The sequence below is a fragment of the Rhincodon typus genome, chromosome 2, assembly GCF_021869965.1.
Source record: "Rhincodon typus isolate 14 chromosome 2, sRhiTyp1.1, whole genome shotgun sequence".
In the NCBI taxonomy this organism is placed as follows: Eukaryota; Metazoa; Chordata; class Chondrichthyes; order Orectolobiformes; family Rhincodontidae; genus Rhincodon; species Rhincodon typus.
The window spans coordinates 123,535,150-123,561,793 of record NC_063333.1 but is presented as its reverse complement, the minus strand read 5'-3'; the positions used below and the strand labels follow the sequence as shown (position 1 = coordinate 123,561,793).

Sequence of the window (26,644 nt, the reverse complement as noted above, 5' to 3'; positions counted from 1 at the left end):
CTTATTTCACAATACAGTACTAGTGGTGTATTAGTCTTTACAATGTATGGTATTTCATGGTACTTGATAATGTATGTTATATTGCATGACTTGTTACGTGTGGTAATTTTGAATACCTCTTGTTTGGTCCATTTTGGCAGATTATGATACAGTTTGGTCATTAAATGTTCTATAATGTGGAATAAAGTTAATGATAAAGAGCATGGGATAGAACACAAGGAAGGTGCATAAGTAATGTAGGGAGTGTGACCTGTGTGTCACGTGTGAAAAGACAATCATGTCAACAGATTAGATTATGGCAATATAGTATTCCAGACCAGACAGTCTGGTGCAACTACCCTCTTCCCTAGGGACTGTGGATTTCCTGTCTCCTAAACCCAAAACTGTCTAAAGCTCTTATCTTCACTTCCTTAGAATGCTGGTAATATCTTTGCCCTTCTGAGGGCCAGCTGCTGTTCTTGTCTTCTTGAAACTGTGTGGTGCTCCTGAACATGATAAAAATGTAAAGTGCTGATGAACTTGTTCTGAAAAAAAGTCAAATTGGACTCAAAATGTTAACTCTGTTTCTGTTTCCCTAATGCTGCCAGACCTGCTGAGTTTATTCAGCACTGCGTTTTTATTTCTGATCTCCAGCAACCACTGTATTTTGCTTTGAATTTGATTTGCCTTACTCACTCGTCTCCTCTCTCTGGAGATTGGATCTCCCGTGTCTTCTTCTGAGAGAGAATCTGGTGATCTTGTTCCACTCCATGATGCGTATCCAGCATGAGGTGTGAAGTGTACAGACAATGGATTAGAGATGGTGATAGTTTTCTGAAGGTAATTAGGTAAGAAGAGATGAGAAAGAAGCAATTCAGCCTGGAGATTTCCTTGACAATCCTGTGATCCAATTTGGCTCTTTTAAATACTACTTCATTGGTTGTCATTGATCAATCCTGTCTTCTGCAATGAGTGTGGCTGCTGTTAAAACAGCTTCAGAATTCTAATTGCATCTAAGTTGGACTGCAAGTTGTACTCAAGAACAGCAGAAAAGGATGCTTGCAAAGTTGCAATTCCTTGGTTTATACATAGAATAATGGCAGAGGTAAACATATATATTGGCAAGGCACTGGGAGTTGGGAGGAGAAGGCATCACACCCGAAACATTGGAATAAAGTCAGTTTAAATTGTACCTTCTGCGCACTCTCTGTTAATACGTATTCCCATCATGTAAAGCTCAGATCCAAGTATAAAAATTCAAAATGAGTTTTTCAAAATCAATTTTGGTCCTGAATACGCCTGGATTAATTTCCGAATGTGTTTGTAACAGAATGGTTTGTAAGAGGTAGATATATCAGAGTTTCTCAGATGATCTCAGTAATGAGGACAGGGTTATGGTAACAGCAATTTAGGAGTAGTAGAGTAATAAGGAAAACATTAACACATTTAGAAGTGTTATAGTAATGTAGATAAGGAAGGATTACAGTAGCCAAAATTGTTAGAAGAGAGAAGCATTACAGTGTTATGGTTCAGCCCAAAGCATCTCAAAATATATTAAGAAGATAGCCTAGTTCCTAAATTTTTCTTAACTTAAAGGAAAGTGTAAGACATTGGGTTCCAGATGTCAAACTACTCGACTGGACTCAATCTCAACAGTGTGGAAGTAGACCATTCGGTCCATTGAGTCCACATTGACACTTCAGAAAGCATCCCACCCAGACCCACCCCCAACCCTATTCCTGTAACCCTGCATTTCCCACAGCTAATCTACCTAGCCTACACAGCTCTGGACACTACGGGGCAATTTAGCATGGCCAATCCACCTAACATGCACAGCTTGGGGCAGCACTGTGGCACAGTGGTTAGCACTGTTGCCTCACAGCGCCAGGGACCTTGGTTCAATTCTACCCTCGGGTGACTGTCTGTATGGAGTTTGCACATTCTCCCCATGTCTGCATGGGTTTCCTCCGGGTGCTCTGGTTTCCTCCCACAGTCCAAAGACGTGCAGGCTAGGCGGATTAGCCATGGTAAATTCCCGTGGTATTCAGGGATATGTAGATTAGGTGGGTTATAGGGGGATGGGTCTGGGTGGGATGCTCTGAGGGTCGGTGTGGACTTGTTGGGCCGAAGGGCCTGTTTCCACACTGTAGGGATTCTATGATGATCTTTGGACTGTGGGAGGAAACTGGAGCAGCTGCAGAAAACCCACACAGACACAGGGACACTTTATTTTTACACTACAGTTAAAATACAGACAAATTAAAAATTAAAGAATTTGCTGAACTGTAACTCTATTGAAATGCTCAACAAAATAGTACATATACTAACTACTACTAGTTATCTGTTCCAATATAGTAACATCCCATAAACACGTCCTTGTCAAAGGCAAATTCAGTAAAATAGCTTGTCTCACATACAACTCTAGCAGCAGGAAGAGAACCCCAGCTTTTAGCTGTAACAGGGAGAGGAATAAGACCAGCTATGACAGAACACGAAAACTAAAATTCCTGGTTCTGTGGGAATTTGACCCCATGTTTTCAGGCTGCTTCTATTGTTCCAACTTTAAAATAAAAACCAAGGCCTCACAAGCTGTTTATTTTGTTGGCTTTGAGTAGACTGCTCAATAGAAGTAGACTTCTGTCTCTACTTTCCATTATAAAAAGAAACACCAGAACAAAATACACCTCTTCGAGCCACAGTATTATCAGAATAGGAATATGGAGACAGAGCATTACAATGAAGCAGGGGCTACATAGCAACAACTTATATTTCTGTAGCCCCTGTAACATAATCAAACGTACCAAGCCGAGAAAAGGAATTATTAAACATAGTTTAATATTGAGATATACAAGAAGATATTAGAGCATTTAACAAAAAACTTTGTCAAAAAGTAAGGTTTAAAGAGTGTAAAGGAGGAAAGAGAGGTATAAGAAGACAAAACTAGAATATTACACCTTGGGAGCTAAAATAACAGTTGCCAATAGTGAAGCAGTTAAAATCAAGGATACTCAAAAGGCCAGAATGGATAGAAATTACAGACAGCTAGAGGATGTTTCTGAGGTAAGGAAGCATGAGGGACTTCAGAACAAGACAAGAGAATTATTAATATTTGGGTATTGCATGACTGAGAACTAATGTCAATCACTGAGAATGCGATGATGGCTGAACGGGATTTGGTGCAAGTCTGAACATGGGTGACTGAGTTTTAGACAACTTCTAAGATAATGGAGGGCCGAACAGAAGGCAGCCAGGTCTAAAGGGGGATGGTAATGTTATAAGGTAGTAAAGTCATTGATATGAGGAAGAATTAATTGAGTGTATTCTGGACACTTACCTGGAATGATAAATGCTGGATCCAATCAGAGACCAGGCTATTTTGGATCTGGTGGTGTATCAAGGCAGGTTTGATAAATTATCTCAAAGTAAAAGATCCCCTTAGAAAGAGTGACCATAACATTTAGCATTCAATTTGAGAGGTAGGAACTTAGTGTGGAAACAACTGTATTAAACTTAAATAGGGTAATTACAAAGGAATTAGAACAGTGCTGGCAGGAGTGGACTGGGAAAAGAATTCAGCAGCAAAGATAATAGCAGGTGTTTCAGAAAATAGTTTTATGATACACAGCAAAGAAATATTGCAGTGAGGAAGAATGATTTTAGGAAGGGGATAAGCCAATATTGATTAACCAGGGAAGTTAAGGATAAAAACAAATTTAAACAAAAAACATACAATGTGGCAATGATTAGATGTAAGCCAGAGAATTGGGAAAGTTTGAAAAAATTAACAAAAGACAACCAAAAAATAATAAAGAGGGAGAAAATAAACTTTTGAGGATGAACTTACAAGTAATATCAAGACAGACAGCAAGAGCTTCTTCAAATACAGGCAGTCCCTAGATAGTGAACATGTTCTATTCTTAAGACCAATCACAAGTTGATTTATATGCAAGTAGGAATACAATGCAAGACAATGTAAAATAGCTGTTCCTAAGTATGACAAAATGCTTGTACATCAATATTTAAAATCACACTCCTGCATGGGATAATGTTTGTAAATACGAACATTCCTAAATCAGACATTGAGAAGTCAGGAACCCCCATTTATAAAAAGGAATAGAGAAGCCAAAGTGGACATAAGTAGAGAATGAGTCTGTAGAATTAAAAAAAATGGTGAACCAGGAAATAGCAGAGGAGTTGAATAAATATTTTGGGGTCTTTACATTAGAATCCACTAGCAGGACTCCAAAATTAGTAAATATTCAAATGGAAAAAGGAGAGGAAATAAACACAATAACTATCAATAGAGGGACAGTGCTAGAGAAACTAATGGGGCTAATGCCCAGTATGTTTTCTGATAATATGCATCCTAGGCTATTAAATGAAGTAGCTACAGAGGATCAGATTCTGGAAAAGTCCTAAGGGGTTGAAAAACTGCAAACGTAACACACCTAAGGGAGGGAGACCACAAACAGGTAACAACAGGCCAAGTAGCTTAGTGTTTCTTATTGGGAAAATGTTAGACTCTCTTATAAAGGATATGATAGCAAAGTATCTAGAAATGCTTAATATGATTAGCAGAGTCAGCATGGCTTCAGGAAGGGGAAATCATGCCTGACAAATTTATTAAAATACTTTGAGGAGGTAACAGACAGGATAGACAAAGGGAAAACAGTGGGTGTAATATATTTGGGTTTTCAGAAGACATTTGATAAGGTACCATACACTATGCTACTAAATAAGATAAGAACCTGTGGTGTTGGAGGTCATTTGTGAGCATGGCTACAAAATTGACTAACTAAAAGACAGAGACTTAGGATAATTGGGTTGGGTGGGAGGGGGTCTCTTTCAGATTTTGGTGTGCCTTGGGGATCAATGCTGGGGCCACAATTATTTTTGATTTTTTAATGACTTGGATGAGGAAAATGAATGTACCTTAGCCAAGTTTGTGGATGACACAGAAATAGCTGGGAAGGCAGATAGTGTGGATGACAGCTTGCAGAGGGATATAGATAGGTTAAGCAAATTGCCAAAAAGCTTGACAGATTGTATAAAATATGGGAACATGAGGTTATGCACTTTGGCTAGAAGAAAAAGAACAGCTGAATATTATTTAAATGGAAAAATACTGGAGAAAACTGCAGGACTAAGAAATTTGGGAGTCCTCATGAATCACAAAAAGCGAGCATCCAAGTTCAGTGGGTAATAGGGAAGGCAGTCAGCATGTTGGGTATTATTACTAGGAAAATGAGGTATAAAAGTACACAGGTTTTTCTAAAACTATACAAGGCACAAGTCACACCACAGCTGGAATTCTGTGAACAGTTTTAGGCCTTATCTAAGGAAAGATACACTGATATTGGAAGCAGCCCAGACCCAAATCACTAGGCTGATAGGAGGTATGGAGGGACTATAGCATGGTGGAGTAGATTGGGTCTGTACTTATTGTAATATGGAAGAATGAGAGGCAATCTTATTGAAATATATAAGATTCTTAGTAGACTTGACAGGATAGATGTGGAAAGGTTATTTCTTCTTGGAGAATCTAGGACCAGAGGGCATAATCTCAGAATAAACGCTCACACATCTCATAGGTGAGAAGGATTTTCTTCTCTGAGGGTAGTGAATCTGGAATGCTTAACCAGGGAGGGCAGTTAAGGCTGGGTCATTAAGTATATTCAAGCTGAGATAGATAGATTTCAAATCAATAAAGAAACTAAGAGTTATGGGGGAAAGGCAGCAATGTAGAGTTGAAGATTATCAGGTCAGCTATGATCTCATTGAATAGCAGAGAAGATTCAATGGGCTAAATGGCCTACTTCTGCTCCTAAGTCTTACATTCTAATCCCTCCATCCCAGGAGTCAGCCCACTGAATCTCTTTTGAACTGTTACCAATGCCTATGGGGACCAGTGTTTCATCTAATTTTCTTACCAGCAGTACAGGCCTCTGAAGCCCGTGCATGGCAGCAACTTCCAGAACCAGAAGTCAGTGTTACAGTTGGTGTGCCAAGGCCATTCGCTGTGCATGGAATATTGGAGCAGTTGTGCACAACGCCATGGAGCTTAGAGGGAACATTGATAGAGACCAAAACTGTATGCAGTACTCTAGGTGTAGCTTCTCTAACATCCTGTATAGTTGTAACAAGATTTCCCTATTTTTAAACTCCACACTTCCAGCAACGGAGGGTTCTTGAAAATTCCGTTTGCCTTCTTAATTGCTTGTAGCACTTGCATGCTAACTTGTTGTGTTTCACGGGCAAGAACATCCAAATTCATCTGCACTTCTTGGAACATTTCTATTTAAAAAAAAACCTGCCTTTTGAAACTTCCTACTAAACTGTATGCCCTCAAATTTTCTTACATTACACACCATCTGCCAAGTTTTTGACCACTCACTCACTCAACTATCTATATCCACTTAAAGATTCCTATGTCCTCATCACAATATTTTTGTAGCATCAGCACACTTGGATTCATTTTACCCGTCCCCCTGGGTTAAGACAATAACATAGGTAGTAAATAACATAGACCCTAAGACTGATTCTTGTGGCACTGCATTGATTATGACTTTGTTACCTGAAAAAAGATCCATTAATTCTGACTCTCTGTCTTCTGCCTATTACTCAATTTTCAAACTATTCTAATATATTACAGCCAAGACAGTGGGCTCCTATCATGTGCCATGACCTACTATATTCAGAAGACATAAATGCCTTGTGGAAATCCAAAATACTCCATCTTCCAATTCCTCTTTATCAACTCAGCTTGTGATATCTTCAAAGAACTAGAAAATTTGACAAACATGACTTCCCTTTCATGTAACCATGTTGATTCTGATAATGTTAAGCTATTCTAAATGTTCTGCCTTTTAAAATTAAAAGGCCCCTAGCATGTTCCTAAAGACAGTTGTTAGCTAACTGGCTTATAGTTTCCTGCTTTGTTTCTCTCTCTCTTCTTGAACAAGGGTGTCATATTGGCAGGTTTCCAATCCACTAGAATTCCTTCAGAAATCCAATGAGATCTTGAATAGGTTGACCAATGCCTCAACTATCTCTGCAGACACTTCCTTTAAAACCCTTACATGCAGGCCATAAGATCCTTGGTAACTTGTTTGTCTCAGTACCATTAGTTTGTGAAATACTCTGTTCCTTGTGATACTGTTACCTTTCCTCCTATGAGCATTTTTGCGTTTTTGATAGTTTTGGGATGCTTATGGTGTCTTTCACCACAAAGATTAATGCAAAATATTGTTTTTAATTATCTGCCATTTCCCTGTTCCAAGTTATCAATTCCCCAGTTTCAACTTCCAAAGGTCCCTCACTACTTTTGCTCACTTTCTTTATACACCTGTAGAACCTCTTATTGTTCTTATATAGTTCTTGCCAGTTTACTTTCAGAATCAATTTTGTCCCATTTTGCTCAGCTTTTTAGTCTTCTGCTCATTCCTGAAAGGAAAAATCTCAGGCCTTTGGCTTGATATTGGTTTTTACTGTTTTCTATGCCTTGAGTTTTTGATTGTATAATCGCCTTGATCACCTTTGTTAACTAAGGTGGTTCATCCTTCTCATCAAATCGTTTTTGATTTGAATAAATTTTTACTGAGCATTATGAAATATCTGCCACTGCTTAACCACTGACCTCCCCGATACAATTTTCTCAGTCCGCCTCATCCAACTCTGTTTTTATTTGAAGTCACTGGTTTGAGACCCAAATTGCTGTCCCTCAAACAGAGTTGTAGAGTTGTAGAGTTTGTAGAATAGGGAAAGAGGCCCTTTGGCCTATCGTGTCTGCACCAGTCATCAAACCTCCACAAATTCTAATCCCATTTTCTGGCACTTGACCTGGCATTTCAGGTGCTCATCTAAATAGCTTGTAAATGTCTTTGAGCATTCCTGTTTCTGCCACCCTGTCAGACAGTGATTTTCAGAAACCAGAACCCTCCAATTAAAAATGTTTTCCTCAAATCCCCTCAACCTGTCGTTCTTTACCTTAAAACTGCGTTCACTTGTTATTGACCCCTCTAGTAAGGAGAAAAATTTCTCCCTATCTACCTCATAACTTTATACATCTATAAGATCGTAGGAAATAGGAACAGGAGTAGGCCATTTAGCCCTCAAGCCTGCTCCATCATTCATGGCTGATCTGACACTCATGTCCGTTTTCCTGACCTTTCCCCATAACCCTTGATTCCCCTATTGATCAGTAATCTATCCCAGACTTTAATATCCACAAGGACTCTGCTCCCACAGCTCTCTGTGCCAACGAGTTCCAAAGTCTCTCAATGTAACTCAAATCCTCCAGTCCCAGCAACATCTTTGTTAAACTAGTCACATCCTCAAAAAATTCAATTAAATGTGATAGACGTGGTCTGCCTTTTCCAAAGCCAAACTGAATGTCCTTGATTAATCATTGTCTCTCCAAATGGAGGTTAATTCTGTCCCTCAGAATTTTTTTTCCAATAGTATCCCTTACACAGATGTTAGACTAACAGGGTTGTAATTTCTTGATTTATCCTTACCACCTTTCTTGAATAATGGAACCATATTAGCTGTCCTTCAGACCTTTGACACCTCTTCTGTGATCAGAGAGAATTTGAATATTAACGTCAAAATATCTGCAGTTTTCCCCCTTTCCGCCCACACCAGCCTTAGATAAATCTCCACAGGGCCTGGAAATTTAATTACTTACATGCTTGTTAAAATCACTAATACCTCCTCCCTCTCAATGCTAATTTATTCAGCAAAATGACAGAACCACCCCCTTCCCCAATTTCTACATTTACATCATTCTCCTCGATTCTGAATATAAATGCAAGGAACTCATTTAAAACCTCAGCTATGTCTTCCGGCACAACACGCGGATTGCCAAATTGAGGCGGTCAGTCCCGGAGTGGGACGGGGCGAGTGGCCGGAGTGAAATGTGGTTGGAAATGTTCATCAGTGTGGTCTGGTTCAGTGAGGGTGAATTGGAGTGTGTGACAAGGAAGCACTGAGGTAAACATAGAGAGAGGGCTGTGAGGAAAAGTTGTGAGAAAGAAGGGTTGGTGGGTGTAATCTGTGAGAAAGAATGCTTTTGGAGAGGTAAGTGAAGTGCCGTGCAGAAAGAGATGGAATTTGTCGGAGGGAATGAGAAAGTGAGAGAATGGGAGTGTGAGTTCAGAGATAGAAGACGACTTGATTGTGGCAGTTTTTACATGTTGAATCCAGTACTACGTTATCTGTACTACTCTTTTGTTGAAGTTAGTTGCAAGGTGGTTAGTCCAAGTCGGTGTTTCATTAGTACAGCCCAGATGAATAAGTAACTACTAATACGTGCTATCCCAAACATCCTTTTCATAAAAACAGAGTCATTTTACATTGGATTACCTAAATTGTCCACCTGCAGAATTATTCTCTTGCATTAGCAGTTCTTTCTATGCATTGCACACAAGTCATAGAATCCCTGCGGTGTGGAAACAGGCTATTCACTCCATCGAGTCCACAATGTCCGTTTGAAGAGCATCCCACCTCCACTCTATCCCTGTAAATCTGCATTTCCCATGGCTAACTCACCTAGCCTGTACATCCCTGGATCCTATGGGCAATTTACCATGGCCAATCCACCTAGCCAGTACATCTTTGGACTGTGGTGGGAAACCGGAACATCCAGGGGAAACCCTGCAGGCATGGGTAGAATGTGCAAACTCAACACAGACAGTTACCCAAGGGTTGGATTGAACCTGGGTCCCTGGTGCTGTGAGGCAGCAGTGCTAACCACTGTGCTGTCCTAGTCTTTAATTTGATCTGGTCTGTTAATGATATGTGAGCATATTGTTGTTGGCTGGTAATCCTCCTTACATGAGGAGTTTCGTTTCTATGTTATTTGTTGCTGCAGTACCTGTTGTTCCATTTCTGTTGTTTGGATGCTGTGGACCTCTGACATTGACATTCATAAGAAATAGGGGCAGATTTAGGCCATTCAGCTCATCAATTCTGCTCCGCTATTCGATCATGGCTGATGTGCTCTTCACCCCCATTTTCCTGCCTTCTCCCCATAACCCTTCAACCCATTGCCAATTAAAAATCTGTCTAATCCTTAAATTTACTCACTGTCCAGGCATTCACCGCACTTTGGGGTAGTGAATTCCACAGATTCACAACCCTTTGGGAGAAATAGTTTCTCCTCAACTCTGTTTTAAATTTGCTATCTCTTATCCTAAGAATATGATTCCTCATCCTAGAATGCTCCACAAGAGGAAGCATCTGCTCCATGTCTGTTTTATCTATACCTTTTATCATCTTGAATACCTCAATTTGATCTCCCCTCATTCTTCTAAATTCCAGAGAGTATAGGCCTAAACTGTTCAATCTCTTCTCATACGACAAACCTCTCATCTCTGGGCTCACTCTAGTGAGCCTCCTCTGAACTGCCTCCAATGCCACCACATCCTTCCTCAAATAAGGGGACCAAAACTGTGCACAATACTCCAATGCCTTATATAGTTGCAACAATACTTCCTTCCCTTTATATTCTAGTCCTTTAGCTATAAAAGCCAACATTCCATTTGCTTTCTTTATTATCTACTGTACCTAAATGCTTGTTTTCTGAGACTCATAAACGAGGACACCCAGATCCCCCTGCATTGGTATACCCCGAAGTCTCTCCCCATTTAGATAGTAGGTCACCTTCCCACTTTTCCAACCAAAATGCATGACCTTACACTAATCCATGTTGAACTCCATCTGCCACACTTTGGCCCACTTTCCTAACCTATCTATATCCATTTGTAAGGTTCTTATTTCCTCATTGCTATTTACCGTCCTGCCTATTTTTGTGTTGTCTGCAAATTTGGCTATAGAGCCTTTTATCCCTGTATCTAAGTTGTTAATGTAGACTGTAAATAGCTGGGGGCCAAGACCAAACCCTGTTGCACCCCACTTGTTACTTCTTGCCATCAAGATAAAAAAATTATCCTGACTCTCTATCCTCTGTCCATCAGCCAGTCACCTATCCAAGCTAATAAATTACCCTTAATCCCATATGATCCAATTTTGTGAAGTAATCTTTTGTGTGGCACCTTATCAAATGCTTTCTGGAAGTCCAGATATATTACATTTATAGAATCCCCATTATCCACTTTGCTTGTTACATCTTCGAAGAACTCTAGAAAATTAGTCAAACATGATTTGCCCTTCATAAAACCATGTTGACTTTGATAGATAGCATTTTGATGTTCCAAGTGTCCTGATATTGCTTCCTTGATAATTGATTCTAACACTTTCCCAATAACAGATGTTAAGCTAACTAGTCTGTAATTTCCCACATATTGCCTCCCTCCCGTTTTGAATAGGGGCATTTTATTAGCATTTTTCCAATCCACTGGAACCTTACCCATGTCCAGGGAATTTTGGAATATTGTAACCAATGGATCCATTACCTCTGCCGCCACTTCCTTTAATACCCCAGGATGTAGGCTATCAGGCCTGGGAGACTTGTCTGCCCTCAATCCTAATAGTTTGCTGAGTACCTTTTCCCTTTCAATGTTGATTGCTCTAAGTTCTACTCTTTCTATGGCTTGCCCATTACAATATGAATAGTACTATTGTCCTCCACTGTGAAAACTGAGGCAAAGTTTGATTGGGGATTGGGGACTGCAGGGAGGATGAGCCAACTGACCATAGTACCATGGTGCAGGCAGCCATTCAAGTTGGGGGAAGAGAAGAGAAATGTAGTTGTAATTGGGGATTGTATAGTTATGGGCATAGACACTGTCCTCTGTGACCAGGATCAAGGGTCCCGAAGGTTGTGTTGCCTACCTGGTGCTTGGGTCGGGACATCTCATGTGGGCTGCAGAGGAATTTGGAGTGCGAGGGTAAAGATCCAGTTGTCGTGGTCCATGTAGGTACCAACGACATAGATAAAGCCAGGGCAAAGGTTCTGCTAAGGGAGTATGAACTGCCAGGAGCTAAAGTAAAAAGCAGAACCAAAGAGGTAATAATCTCTGATTAATACCTGAGCTAATTGGCACAGGGTCAATAAGATTACGCAGGTAAATACATGGCTTGAAGATTGGTGTGGGAGAAATGGGTTTGAATTTATGGGATATTAGCACAGGTAGTGGGGAAGTTGGGACCTGTTCTGATGGGACGGTCTTCATCTGAATAGTGCTGGGACCAGAGTCCTAGTGAATTGCATAACTAGGGCTGTAGACAGGGCTTTAAACTAAATGGGGGAGTTGGTGGGGGCAGGGGCGGTTCAGTTGTAGGGGAAATTAGAAAACCCAAATTAAAGGAGGAGGTAAAAGTACAGTTTAGCGATGTGGCAGATGGTTACCAGACAATAAAAGTGAGGGACAGAACAGGTGAATGTCTTCATGCACCAAGGAATAAAAAAAAGTAGGGAAATTTACCAGTAGAACAAATTTAAAAGCTTTGTATTTAAACGCACGAAGCATTTGATACAAAATTAATGAGTTAATCGCACAAACAGAAACAAAAGGGTACGACTTGGTAGCAATTACTGAGACATGGTTACAAGGAGACCAGGTCTGAGAATTAAGTATCCAAGGGTACACAGAATTTCAGAAAGATAGACTGAAAGGAAAAGGAGGTGGTGTAGCTTTGCTGGTGAAGGAATGGATCAGTGCTGTAATGAAAAAGGACATAAGCATGGGAGGTCAATAAGTGGAATCAGTCTGGGTAGAAATAAGAAATAGCAAAGGGAAGAAGTAATTGGTGGGAGTGATCTATAGGTCTCCAAACAGTAGTTCCATGGTGGGGTACACCCTTGTTAACCACGTTGACTTTGCGACAGTCTATGCACAATTATTGTGATCAAGCTGTTTTTTGGCACTATTTATATATAATAATAGATAGCCTCCATTCCTGAATGTCATTGCCCATCATGAACTTGATTCTTTCCTCACTTAGGATAACCTCTTGGGTTGAATTTGAAAGGATGTAGTTTTATGGATAATGCATCCCTTACTTTAACAATCTTTGCAGCCGGATACAAAGTTGACCTTTCTTCTACCCTAACAGTTTTGGATCTTGCTAAGTAGCCCCCCTGTTTTAATAGGCCTTTTCTCTCTGAATGACCAGTTTCTCTCTGAAATAAACCTGCATACTGCTTTTCTAAATGAACTTGTTTTTCGCTCTGACTCCCTGTGTCTCAAATGTTGCTAGGCACCAGTTTTTTTTTTCTTCTATCCTTATTTCCAGTGTCCAGAGTGACCTTGTATGTAGGAAATGTTTCCAGTTGCAGCTACTGCAAATTCACCTTTTAGATTTGGAGCAGCAGCTAGAACTGCTGTGGAGTGTCCATAAGGCTAAGCTCTTTCTGAATAGCATAGTACTACAGCAGGCAGAAAAGGAATGGTTGACCATTAACCAGAGTAAAAGCACCAGGCAGGTAGCGCAGGAAACCCCATGGGTCAGTCTCTCTATAACAGATTTTAAATTTTGGTTACTGCTGCGGTGATGGTTTCTCAAGAAAATGCAACATGACTCAAGGCCATTGCAACAGCAGCGACTCAGCTGTGTTGGGGCTGGGGATAAAAAGAAGAGGGAGAGCAATAGTGATAGGAGACTCTGTATTACCATCAGGGGAATAGATGGACATTTCTGTAGCTGCAGTTATGACACCAGGATGGTATAGTTGCTTCCCAGGTGTTAGGGCCCAGGATGTCGCTGAGTAGGATCAGGATATTTTGTAGAAGTAGGGAGAACAGCCAGAGATCTGGTCTATTTTGGTATCAATGACATTTGTAGAAGGAAGGACACTATCCTGCAAACAGAATATAGCAAGCTAGGAAATAAATTAAGAAACTGGACCTTAAAGGTAGTAATCTCAGGATTGCTGCCATTGCCACCTGCTTGTAAGATCAGTATTGGGAGAATAGACCAAATGAATGCATGGCAGCAAGGATGGTAGAGGGCAGAAAGATTTAGATTCTTGAGTTGTTGTGATCGATTCTAGGGAAGTTGGGACCTGTATGTCTGTCTAATTTATTAAAGTTTTTTGAGGAGGTGCATCTCGAGTGGATAAAGGGAACCAGTAAATATGTTGTATTTGGCCTTCCAGAAGGCATTCGACAAGGAACCTCACAAAAAGTTCAATCATAGGACCCTATGGTGTTGGAGGTATTGTGTTGGTATGGATGGAGAATTGGCTAATGGGCAGGAAACGGCGAGTGGGAATCAAGGTTTATGTTTCAGGTTGGCAACCCGCAACCAGTGCAACTCCACAGAGATCAGTGCTGGGACTGCAACTGTTTACAACGTGTATTATTGTTCTGGAGGAAGGAAGCGAATTTACTGTAGCCAATTTATAAAAGAGACAACAAAAGGTGGAAAGGCGAGTTCCGAGAGGGATACACACAGTTTAGAGAGATATTCATTGATTAAGTAAGTGGGCAAAAAGTTGTCAAATGGAGTATAATGTGGGAAAATGTGAGATCTTGTTTTGGATGGGAGCTCAAAAGAACAGTGTATAATTTAAATGGAAAAAACTGCAGAAAGCTGCAACTCAAAGGCACTTGGGGTTGCTTATGCACTAAACATAGGAAGCTAGCACAGAGGTGCAGCAGGTAAATACAAAAGCTAATGGCATTTTGGCCCTTATTTCAAGGGGTTGAGATATAAGAGTAGGGAAGCCTTACAGCAACTGTACAAGGTGCTGCTGACACCACATCTGGAATACTGTGAGCAGTTTTGGTCTCCTTATTTCATTGGAGGCAGTTCAGAGAAGGGTTCACTAAGATGAGCCCTGGACTGGAGGGTTAGTTTTATAAGCAAAGGCTAAACAGGTTTGGACTCAACTCACTGGTGTTTAAAAGAATAAGAGGAGATCTCATTGAAACTTATAGGATTCTTAGTGGGCTCAACAGCGTAAATACTGAGAGGATGTTTCCCTTCATGGGAGGGTCTCAGACCAGTGGGAATAATTTCAGAGTAAAAGGGTGCCAATTTAAGACTGAAAGAGAAATTTCTTGGAAAGGTTATAAGTCTTTGAAACCCCTTGCCTCTGAGGGCAGAGTCCTCAAGTATATTTAAGGCTGAGATAGATTCTTGATCAGAAGGAGAATTAAGGGTTTCAGAGACAAAACAGAAAAGTCGACTTGAGGGATTTTGGATCAGCCATGATGGTGTTGAATGGCAGGCCAAGCTTGAGGGACCAAACGACCTAGTCATGTTTCTATGTCTTATGGTCCATGAGGTGAACATGTTGTACCTACCAATATCCCCGTAGGAACATTTGCTGGTATAGTGGGGGAGCATTTGAACTAGAGGAGCAATGGAACAGTCATCTGAGTGGAGAGACAGGAATGAGGGAAACAAAAGATAGAAATGTAGAAATTGAAGTAGAAGGCAGAGGAAACAAGCATTTTCAGCAAATAAGGCTAGTGTACAAAGAAACCATAAAAATGTAGGTATTACCAGTCTAAAGATACTATATCAGAATGCAGGGAGAATTCACTATAAGGTGGACAAAATAATAGTGTAAATAGTTGTGCGTGGGTATGAAATGATTGTATTGAGACCTTTTATTATCTTTATTTTTATCATTTTTTGTTTGGAGCTATGAACTGAGAACTGAAGATGACCTCCGGACTGTGAGCAGCTGCTTGTTTCTTTACAAAAAGAGAACATGCAACCTAATATTTATTTGAGGCCCATCCTGGTAATGCACCATGGTTAAGCTAAATCCAGATATTTGAATGTTAACAGGGGCTAACCAGTCTAACAAAGAGAATTTTCTTTTAAGGAAAAGAAAGAAAACCAAAATTGGAACTGCATTTTGAACTATGTTTTGTCAAAAGCATTGTGGATGCCGAAGTTATAGAAGGGAGATCTGATGGTTCCCTGGTTATCCTCCCATTATAAACTTATTGAAAGTTTGGAGAACAGAATCTTGGTTATAAATGAATGTTCCTCAAAGCCTACTAGAAGCTATTTGCATCGACCAGTGCCTTCAGAACTTAAACAAGATAGAATCCTAGGTGCCTGTGATATTGCAGATTATGGAGTCTAAGTGAACTGGCCAGTTACATCTCCTTTTATTTTTCTTTAATTCTGTCTGTCCGAGAGAGTGGGGTTAGAATCAAAGTTGATTTGATTTAAATTATAGGCTTTAATTAGATTAGCTTCTTTAACTTTGCTCTGCTAAAGTTAATAAAGTCAACTTTTTATTTAAGTTATAAACTTGGTGTCTGTTGATTATCCAAGATGATTGGTTAGGAACCATTGGGACTGTTTTGAAGGTTATTACATTCCTCATTTGTGTTGTGAATGCAGGGATAGAGAGACTGATTTGATTCGACTGTCTGTTGCCACGTTGAAACAATTGTGATTGTTGAAACATTGGCTTCAGGATGACAAAAACTAGGAACTAAAAATCCAACAGTATATAATTTTTAGTAGGACAGGCAAAATGGAAAAGGAGATGTGCTGGTGTTGTTAATGAAAGATGAAAGGAGTGCTGCAGTGCTAAAAGGATATTAGCACAAGAAATCTAGATGTAAAATTAGTCTGGGTGGACCTAAGAAGCAACAAGGGGCAGAAGACAGTAGAGAGTGTTGTTGTAGGCCTCCAAACTGAGTGGTGAGGTAGGGGATGACATAAAACGGAAATGCGTGCAACAAGGATGTTTTTTTAATCATTGTTTATTTTAATCCATATATAGACAGAACAAACCACATGAGCAATAGTATTGTGGCAAATGAATTTCTGGAGTGTGTACAACACGGATTTTGGATATTGAGGAACCAACTCAGCAAGACGCTATCTTACATTTTGTTTTGTACAATGAAAAGGGGTTGATTAGTCTTGTTGGGAGACAGTCTGTAGGACATTGTAGAATTTTTCTTCGGGATAGGAGACTTGGGTCCTAAATATAAACAAAGGAAACAATGAAGGAAGAGGGATGATACAGCTTTAGTAAACTGGGTAACTTCGTTAAAAGGCATGATACTGGATAGACAATGATTACTATTAAGGAGCAATTGTATGCATTGCAGCAGCTATACATTCTTATCAAGTTTAGGTTTCTCAAATGTAACAAACCTCAACGGGGAACAGTTTGGAATTCAGCCTAGGAGGACATAGTCTACTTGGACTTCAGTAAAGCTTTTGATTAGGTCCTGTATGGTAGACTGATAGCAAAGATAAGAGCCCATGGTAACCAAGGAAATTTGGCAAGAACAATACAGCACAGGAACAGGCCCTTCGGCCCTCCAAACCTGTGCTGACTAATTGAATACAGAATTCGCTGATTGTCAGGTAGTAGAGGGTGATGATCAAGGGGTGTTTTTGTGAATGGAAGCCTGTGTCCAGTGGGATTCTGCAGGGATCAATGTTGGGGCCCTTGCTGTTTGTGATTTATATAAATGACTTAGATTTGAAAGTAGGAGGGTTGATCAGTAATTTTGTGGATGATATAAAAATTGATAGGATGGTAAATAGTGGAGGAGGAAGATAGCCTTAGATTCCAAGCTTGTCCAGGTGGGCACTATAGTTTTCAGTAGGGAGGGAGTTGCCTGGGAGTCCTCAACATTGACTCTGAACACAATGAAGTCTCATGGTGTCAGGTCAGACGTGGGTAAAGCACTAAAGGTGGCAATGGCACAGAATATACTCTGGACAGGGGATTTCAGTGTCCACTACCAAAAGTGCCTGGGTAGCAGCTCTACTGATTGAGCTGGTTGGGTCCTAAAGGACATTGCTGCAAGGTTGGTTCTGTGACAGGTGGTAAGGGAGCCATGAAGAGGGAACAATATACTTGATCTCATCCTCACCAAACTGCCTGCTGCAGATGCATTTGTCCATGGCAGTATCGGTAGGAGTCACTACTGCAGTCTTTATGGAGATGAAGTTGCAACTTTGTATTGAGGATGCCCTCCATCGTTTTGTATGGCACAACCACCATGCTAAATAGGTTAGACTTCCAACAGATCTACCATCCATGAGATATTGTGGGCTCTCTGCTGAAAATGTGTACTTCAACACAGTCTGCAATATTGTGCATGCTCACCCCCCACCACTGCTATCAAACTGGGGGAATCAACTCTTGTTCAATGAACAATGGAGGAGAGCATGCCAGGAGCAATACCAAGCATATCTAAAAATGAGTTGTCAACCTGGTGAGGTGACAAAACAGAACTACCTGAGTGCCAAACAGCACAAATAGTGAGTAACAAAGAGTATAGAGATTCTGCAGCCAATGGATTAGATCTATTCTCTGCAGTTTGCTCATATCTAGTTTTGAATGGTGGTGGAGAATTAAACAAGTGGCTAGAGGAAGAAATATCCTGCAAATATCCCTGTTCCTGATGATGGGAGAGCCCAGCAGATCAGTGCAAAAGATAAATCTGAAGGGATTGTAATAATCTTCAGCCTCAAGTGCAGAGTGGATGATCTCAGACACGTCCTGAGGTTTCTCGTGTCACAGGTAGCAGTCTTCAGCCAATTCAGTTCACTCCATGTTATATCAAGTAACGGCTGGAGGCACTGGCTATTGCAAAGCTATAGGTCCTGTGAACGTTCTGGCAATAATACCAAAGAATTGTGCACCAGAACTTGCAGTGTCCCGAAAAAAAGCTGTTCCAGTATTGCTACAATGCTGGCATTTACCTGACAATTTAGAAAGCTCCTTAGGTGTTTCCTGTACACACACAAGCAGGACAAATCTAACCAGCCATTTACTGTCCCATCAGTCTACTTTTGATCATCAGTAAAGTGGTAGAAGTGGTCATCAAAACTATGATCAAGCACCACTCATCCTCAATTTGGTTCTCCCAGAGCCATTCAGCGCTTGATGTCATTGTTCAAACATCGACAAAAAAGCTGAATTCCATAGGTAAGGTACAATTGACTGCTGTTACACCAAGGCTGTATTTGACCGGGTGTAGCATCAAGCAAAACTGGAGTCAGTAGGGACTGTTCCCCTATTTGGAGTCATGCCTGTGGTTGTTGGTCAGTCATCTTGGCTCCAGGATGTCTCTGCAGGAGTTCCTCTGGCCTGTGTCCTAGGCCCAGCAGTCTTCAGATCCTTCATAATTATTGTAGGGTCAGAAATGGGAATGTTCGCTGATTGCACAATGTCCACCATAAGCAACTCCTCAGATACTGAAGCAGACCATGTCCAAATGCACAAAGACCTTGATGATATCCATGTTTGGGTTTAGAAATGGCAAGTAACAGTAGCACTGCTCAATGTCTGGTAATGACCATCTCCAACAAGAGGGAATCTAACCATTGTCCCTTGACATTCAATGATATTACAGTGCTGAATCCCCCACTATCAACATGCTGTGATTACCATTGAACTGTAGCAAAACATCCTTAATGTTGTATCCCATTGCCCTCTCAATAAGCGACAACATTGTATTTACCTTCCTAATCACATTCTATAGCTCAATGCTAACATTTTGTGATTCACGTACCAAGATTCCCAGATCCATCTGACTTCTGCTGTCTTTCTCTATTTTAATAAAATGCTGCTTTTCTGTTCTTTCTGCCAGAGTGGACAGGTTCATATTTTCTTAATTATACTCCAGCAGCTAATTTTTTTGCCAGCTAACGTAACCTATTATTATGAGATAACGAAGTGTGGATCTGGAGGAACACAGCAGGCCAGGCAGCATCAGAGGAACAGGAAAGCTGATGTTTCGGGTTGGGACCCTTCTTCAGAAATGGGGAGAGGGAGTGGAGCTCAGAAATAAATAGAGGATGGGTGGGGATGGCAAAGATAAGTGGGATGGTGATAGGTGAGTGCATATAGGCAGTGGTGGGGATTGGTCAGTGAGGTGGGAGAGAAGGTGGACAGGTTGTGTCAGGTTAAGGAGGCAGGAGGAGAGGGAGGGTTGGTCATGGGATGAGGCAGGGGTGGGGAGATTTTGAAACTGGTGAAATCCACATTTAGGCCATTGGGCTAGACGCCACCTGCAAACTGGAGGAGCAGCACCTCCTATTCCACCTTGGGAGCCTACAGCCTGATGGCCTAAACGTGGATTTTACCAGTTTCTAAATCTCCCCATGCCCAGCCTTATCCCATGACCAACCCTCCCTCTCATCCCCGCCTCCGTGACCTGACACAACCTGTCCATCTTCTCTCTCACTTATCCGCCATCCCCACCTCACTGACTAACCCTGACCACTGCCTACCTGCACACATGTATCACCATCCCACCTACCTTGCCCAGCCCCACCCCTCTCTATTTATTTCAGAGCTCCTTTCCCTCTCCCCATTTCTAAAGAAGGGTCCCGAACCAAAACGTTACCTTTCCTGTTCTTCTGATGCTGCCTGGCTTGCTGTGTGCCTCCAGCTCCACACTTTGTTATCTCTGACTCCAGCATCTGCAGTTCTTGCTATCTCAGTAATCTATTATTAGTTCTTTGCAGATCTCTTAAGCCCTTCACAACTTGCGTTCCCACCTACCTTTGTGCCATCTGCAAATTTTGTGACTACTTACATTCCTATCAATGTCATTAATATGGAATGTAAATTGTTGAGGTCCCAGCACTAATCTTTGTGGAACTTCACTCATTGTATCTTACTAATCTAAAATTCACCCTTTTGTGCCAACTCTTCATTTCTTGTTAGTTAACCAGTCCTCTATTCATGTTAATATTGTCTCCTTCTACCTATAACCTCTTATTTTGCTCAGAAACCTTTGATGTGGTACTTTATCAAAAGCCTTCTGGAATTCTAGGTACCATATATCTATCAGTTCCCCATTATCTACATTTTTTTTGTTCTCTCAAAGAACTCCAATAAGTTTATCACACATGATTTCACTTTGATAAAGCCATATTGATTCTGCCTGACTGCCCTCAGATTTTCCAAGTGCCCTACCATGACTTCCTTGCCACTAGATTTTCTCATCCATTTACTCACCCCAGTCTATATCGAAGGTAAAGTGGACTGGCCACATTATTACTATGGCTACAAAACAGTTAAGAGGCGAGGAATCCTTCAGTGTGTAACTTGCGTTCTGATGCCCCACAGTCTGTCCAACTATACAAGGTATAGGTCAATACTGTGATGGAATATTCCCCACTTTCCTGGATGAGTGCAATTCCAACAACATTTGATGTTTGAAACTGTCCAAGATAAAACAGCCCACTTGATTGGCACCACATACACCAACATTTACTCCCTACACCGCCAATACTCAATGGCAGCTGTGTCCACCATCTATAAAATGCACTGCAGAAAATCACCAAGGCATTTTCTAAACCCCATAACCATTACCATCAAAAGGACAAGGGCATCACCACCTGCATGTTACTCTCCAAGCCACTCATCATCTTGACTTAAGACATATGTCACCATCCTTCTGGGTCAAAATCCTGGAACTCTCTCTCTCCTGATGACAGTGTAGATTAACTACACCAATGGTCTGCAGCTGGAAATAGGATACAACAAACATATTCTGCAACAGTTGTATAGGGTGTAGGACTATATCTGGAGAATTGTGCATAGTTTTGGTCTCCTGAATAAGAAAATACTTGAATGCCTTGAAAGAGTTTCAAGGAAGGTTCACTTGACTGATTCCTGGATGAGGGGTGTATTGTATGAAGAAAAGTTGGACAGGCTGGTAGTGTATCCATTGGAAATTAAAGTCTAAGAAGTGATCTTATTGAAATATATAAGACCTTGAGGGGGACTTGACAGGGTAGACGCTGAAAGAATGTTTTCCCTTGTGGCAGAGAGTGGAAATAGGGTGCAGAGTTTTAAAAATGGGCGAGTTTCCATTTAAGATGGAGATGAAGGGTTTAAAGTTTTCGACAAGAGGGGATATGTGGAGTTGAAACAACAACTAAATGAGCCACAATCCTATTGAATGGTGAAGCAAACTCAAGGGGCTGAATAGCCTATTCCTGATTCTAATTAATTGTACATTCATATGTTCTTCTTCGTCTGAAAGTACTGATGCAAAGTAATTGCTCAATGTGTTTGCCATTTCTTTATTTTCATTAACTGTTATCACCATTACACGTTTTCACATTCCCTTTTTTATAGCTCTTTACTATCTGTTTTTGTCACATTTGCTGTTCTTGGCATCTCCCATTCTTCAGGATCTGTACTGTATTTTGTAGTGTTTCTGAATGTGTTCTTCAAGTTTTAAGTTTTCTCTTAATCCTTTAGTTTTCCATGGCTGTTTTAATTTGCCTCCTTAAGTTCTTGCACGGCGGCTCAGTGGTCACCACTGCTGCCTCACAGCGCCAAGGACCTGAATTTGATCCCAGCACTGGGTGACTGTGTGGAGTTTGCATATTTCTTCCAACGTCTGTGTGGGTTTTGCTGGGTGCTCTGATTTCCTCCCACAATCCAAAGGTGTGAAAGTTAGGTGAATTTGCCATGCTAAATTGCCCAGAGTATACAGGGAGGTGCAGGCTAGATGGATTAGCAATAGTAAATGTGGGATTACAGGTATGGGGGTTTGGGCCTGGATGGGATACTCTTCAGAGGATTGGTGCAGACTCAATGGACCAAATGGCCTTGATCTGCACTGCAGGGATTCTATAGGTATAAACTTGTTCTGTATCACATTATTTTCGAGGCCGTGCCAAAGATATTCTAATGCATTTCACATTAACAGAATCTCTGTGCTTGCTAAGGACAGTCTGTGTGTAATTACAATGAAGTCAACCCTACCCAAATCTAGAGTCTTAGTAGCAGACCTGCATTCCTCCCTTTCAAATTCCACATTTTATTCCAATTGGTATTTGATAAATGTTCACATTAAGGGAGCAACTAAATCTAGCTAATGGCTCATTAGTAAATCTAACATGGCCTACCTCTTGTTGGATGCAGGATTTACCGCCATAGTAGTCAATGCTGGATGCATCAAGAAATTTCCAAACTTTCTGACAAGTCTGCTTACCCGACCTATTTATATCACACAATAAACCACTCCACCACTTTCTTACATATTTATCTCATTTCAGCATTTACAAATTTGCAATTTGACAGCTGCTACTGGGGATTCCATACATAAGCCTAGCTACAATCTTAAATCTATTTCTATTTCTTTGTTGTACCAAAAATGTCTTCATTGCCTACTCAGCTCTCATTACATTCTCTCATCATTGACATAGTACTTTATTACTGAAGTTTCTCCCCTTTACAATTTTCTCCATTGTGCTTGTAGTCCTTATAACCTAGTGTGCTTCATTCCCAAATATCTTGCAGCCATGTCTCTGGCTATTGTGCCATATCCTCTAAGGTGAATATGCAACTACAAATCACTTACTTAGTTCTTTAAATCTTCTGCCTTTGTAAAGAGAATACTTATTTCAGCTACATGCCTTTACATTCCTTCTCTCTAGCATGAGAGAGAATGAGGAAATATGAGAGAAAAGTGAGGTCATGTGAAAGAGAGACAGCTTGAGAGAAAACAGGGAGTGGGAGAGAGGAGCGTGAATACAAGAAAGGCAGAAGCAGATTGAAAGAGCAATGCAAGACAGGAGAATGTGAATGTGAAACTCGAGAGTAAGTTGAGCCCAATTTGTACGTCTGTTCTTAAATATATTAAGGACAGATCAATATATGTTTGAATTCTAAAGGTTATGGTCAATGTTTGAGAAGGTAGAATTGGGATAGATGACCAATTATGATCATTATTGAATGGTGGAGAACACTTGAAGAGCGGCGTGGCTTACTCCTGCTCCTATTTATTATGCTGTCATGAGATAATATGAGAGGGGAGAACTGGGGAAAGAAATGAGTGTGACCTCTGATAACTTGAGTGAGGGATAGTTAATATGACTGCCCAAATTCTGTTAGATATTTTGTTTTTTAGAACGGTATATAACATGACCAGTCACACTTGTGGGTAGTACATTATGTGATTGCTCATTCTTGTGTGAGTACATTATATGACCACCTGGTTGAGTAATTTATATGACCGCTGATATTCCAATGGGTGTGTTGTGTTTCTAGCTGTATTCATGTGAGTATGTTATGTGACCTCCCATAATTAGGTTGGTATGTAATGCCAAGAATTGTTGTGATGGAATGAAGCGTGGCAGCCAGCATAATTGGTTCCTACCCGAAGTTCTACCCACCTGCCTGGATGAGTGTTTTTATGTTCATTTGCATGATTCATGTTACTGTCTCCTCTGCCCTCAACCTGGAATATTCTGCCTTAATTATTTTGTTCATTGCAATTGTGTGACTGAATATTTAACAATAATTCACCAAAGAATAACCAATATTCCCTGTAGTTCATTTGCAGACTCCACAAACCTTATATTCAACAGATTACCATCATGCTGCCAGATTTTCCTCTGAATTATTGATGGGATACAAAGATGGATCACTTTCGGGCCTAAGAGAGGTCGAGTGGTGGTTTACTGACTGTATAAATGATGTTTTTGTTGTCAATCATAATATTTTAACAACAAAGATTGATACAAATTATTTTTATTTAAATTGAGTGAGTTACAATAAACAGAATTCATCTCCTGAATTGTTGAATTTAGAAGCTTCAGACAGTGGTACTTATGAGATAATACTAAAATTTAAAGACAGAAGACGTTTCTTTAATTATTATGTCAATTTCGTGGAAGTTCAAGATAAGGACAATTGATTTCCATTCAGTCATATTTGCGAACCAGAACTTTCCATCTCTCCATGCTTATAACTTATAATCTCAGTACTATTTCCCCTTACCATTTGTAGTTTATCTGCCACTCTCCTGTTTTATCAGGTGCATTATTGCTTGGGGATCACCTTGTAGTGCCTGTGCCGTTATGTTGGGTGATCAGCCTTGTATCAACATGCTGGTATGCCAAAACATGGAAATCGAGCAGGTGCTGAAATCAGCAGCCTGCTAGCCATTTAAAAAAAATAGCAGTTAAGGTTTTTAATAAGGCTATTGGCCCTAAATTTATGTTGCCTATGCCATAATGCAGTAGGTACGCAGGAAACATGGACAGAAGGAGTTGATACATTTTAACAAGAAGTGTTGCAAAGGTGGATATAAAAGTTGCAAAAGGGACTGTGGCTGACTTGACCAGGATTGGGAGACCTTGCTAGTGCTCATAATTTGGACTTCGATTAATTTCAACATTTTGTACTCATCCATATGCTGATTACATAACTGGCCAGGCCAGCATTCATTGCCCATCCCTAATTGCTCCTGAGAAGGTGCTGGTGAGCTGACTTATTGAACTGTTGTAATCTACATGGTGTAGGTCTACCCATATAAAATGTAGGACTTTCTGACAGAAGGTGGTCAGTTAGGTGGTGCAATAATCTACATTTTGCCGTACAGGATTTGTGCTGAGCATCACTGTTAGGAAGTGGGATTTCCTCAGTCAGTGAGAGCCTCCTCCTTCAGTGAGGAGGGAAAGGAGGAAAGCAGCCGATGATGAGTCATAAAGGTCAGCAAGGTGAGCAACCTGATACAGAGGAAGAGCCTGTGGAGGAGAGGCAGCACCTGGGAGACCAATGGAGGAGAAGGTTGTATCATTCTGCTAATAGTGTCTAATTAGACAAGGTAGATCTACAGAAGACAGAATGCTGGAATCTCCAAAGACTCTGGCTGTCAAGGGAGCCATCATGACAATCTGTGATATGCTGGCTGTTGACATTGCATCCAATTGTGTAGATGGACACCAGGTAACAGAGAACAGAAACATAGAATCCCTTCAAGGTTTTTGCTCTGGGGTCCTAGCAGGTCTTATCTTGGGACTTGTGTGGAATTTCGCACTCAGCTACCCATCACTGCTTCAAGGTAGTGACTGATGCCCTGTTCAAGTGTGTGCATGGATTTATTTTATATACTGATCACCGTGCCAATCAGACAGAAAGAGCCAGAGGCTTCAATAATATTGCTGATTTTGCAAGGGTGCAGGGCATATGAGCCTGTGCTTATGTGTCCATTATAGTATCTTCTAGCCAGGACATTTATAAACAAGAAGGGATAAAATTCCCTTGATGTACAGTTGGTGTGTGATCACAAGGGAAGCGTTAATTAGGAGAAAATTCAGTCAGCAATTTGTCCCTACCAGCCATGTGTTTGCGAATGGCTATGTGGAGTCAATAAAAAAAAATTGTACAGAGGGGCAACTCATGAACATAAACTCCTTTTGCACAATCTAGTCCAATTAAATCAAAATATCACATCACACAAGTTGGAGAGCAATAATGTCCCTAGCTCTGAGTCAGGAGGTGCAGGTGCAAGTCCTACCTGCCCCAGAGGTGTATAATAACTTCTCTAAACAGGTTGATTCCAATATGAATTAGGGGAAGACTCTCAACTGTTTGGACCAATGCATAGTACAAAAGAAGATTGCTGTTGTTGCTGGAGGTAAATCACATCAGTCCCAGGACATCACTGCAGGATTTCTTCAAGGCAGTGTCCCAGGCTCAATCATTTTCAGCTGCTTCATCAATATTGTCCTTCAACCATAAAGCTGGAAATGAGGATGTTCGCTAATGATTGTGCAGTGTTCAACCCCATTCACAACTGTTCAAATGTTAAGTAATCCATGTCCAAATGCAGTAAGACATGGGCAGTATTCAGGCTGTGCCAGTTAAGTGGCAGGTAACTTTTGTGCCACATAAATATAAACTAACTGAACTGTGCTGCAGGTACCATAGTCCCATCCTGGGGTTGCCTTTAAATGATGGCTGTGACCAATTTCCAGTTCACAGAACACCTTTCTGTTCTGCCTC

The 26,644-nt window shown here is 40.7% G+C and overlaps 1 protein-coding gene across 1 annotated transcript in view; it reads left to right on the top strand.

The window, feature by feature from the left end:
• Window positions 1-24,204, top strand: part of LOC125487247 — a 106,470-nt gene extending 82,266 nt beyond the window's left edge. The window contains exon 8 of the mRNA XM_048617932.1: window positions 24,187-24,204. The gene's annotated coding sequence lies outside the window, so the exon portion shown is untranslated. The remainder of the gene's footprint in view (window positions 1-24,186) is intronic.
• The last annotated feature ends 2,440 nt before the right edge of the window (window positions 24,205-26,644 follow it).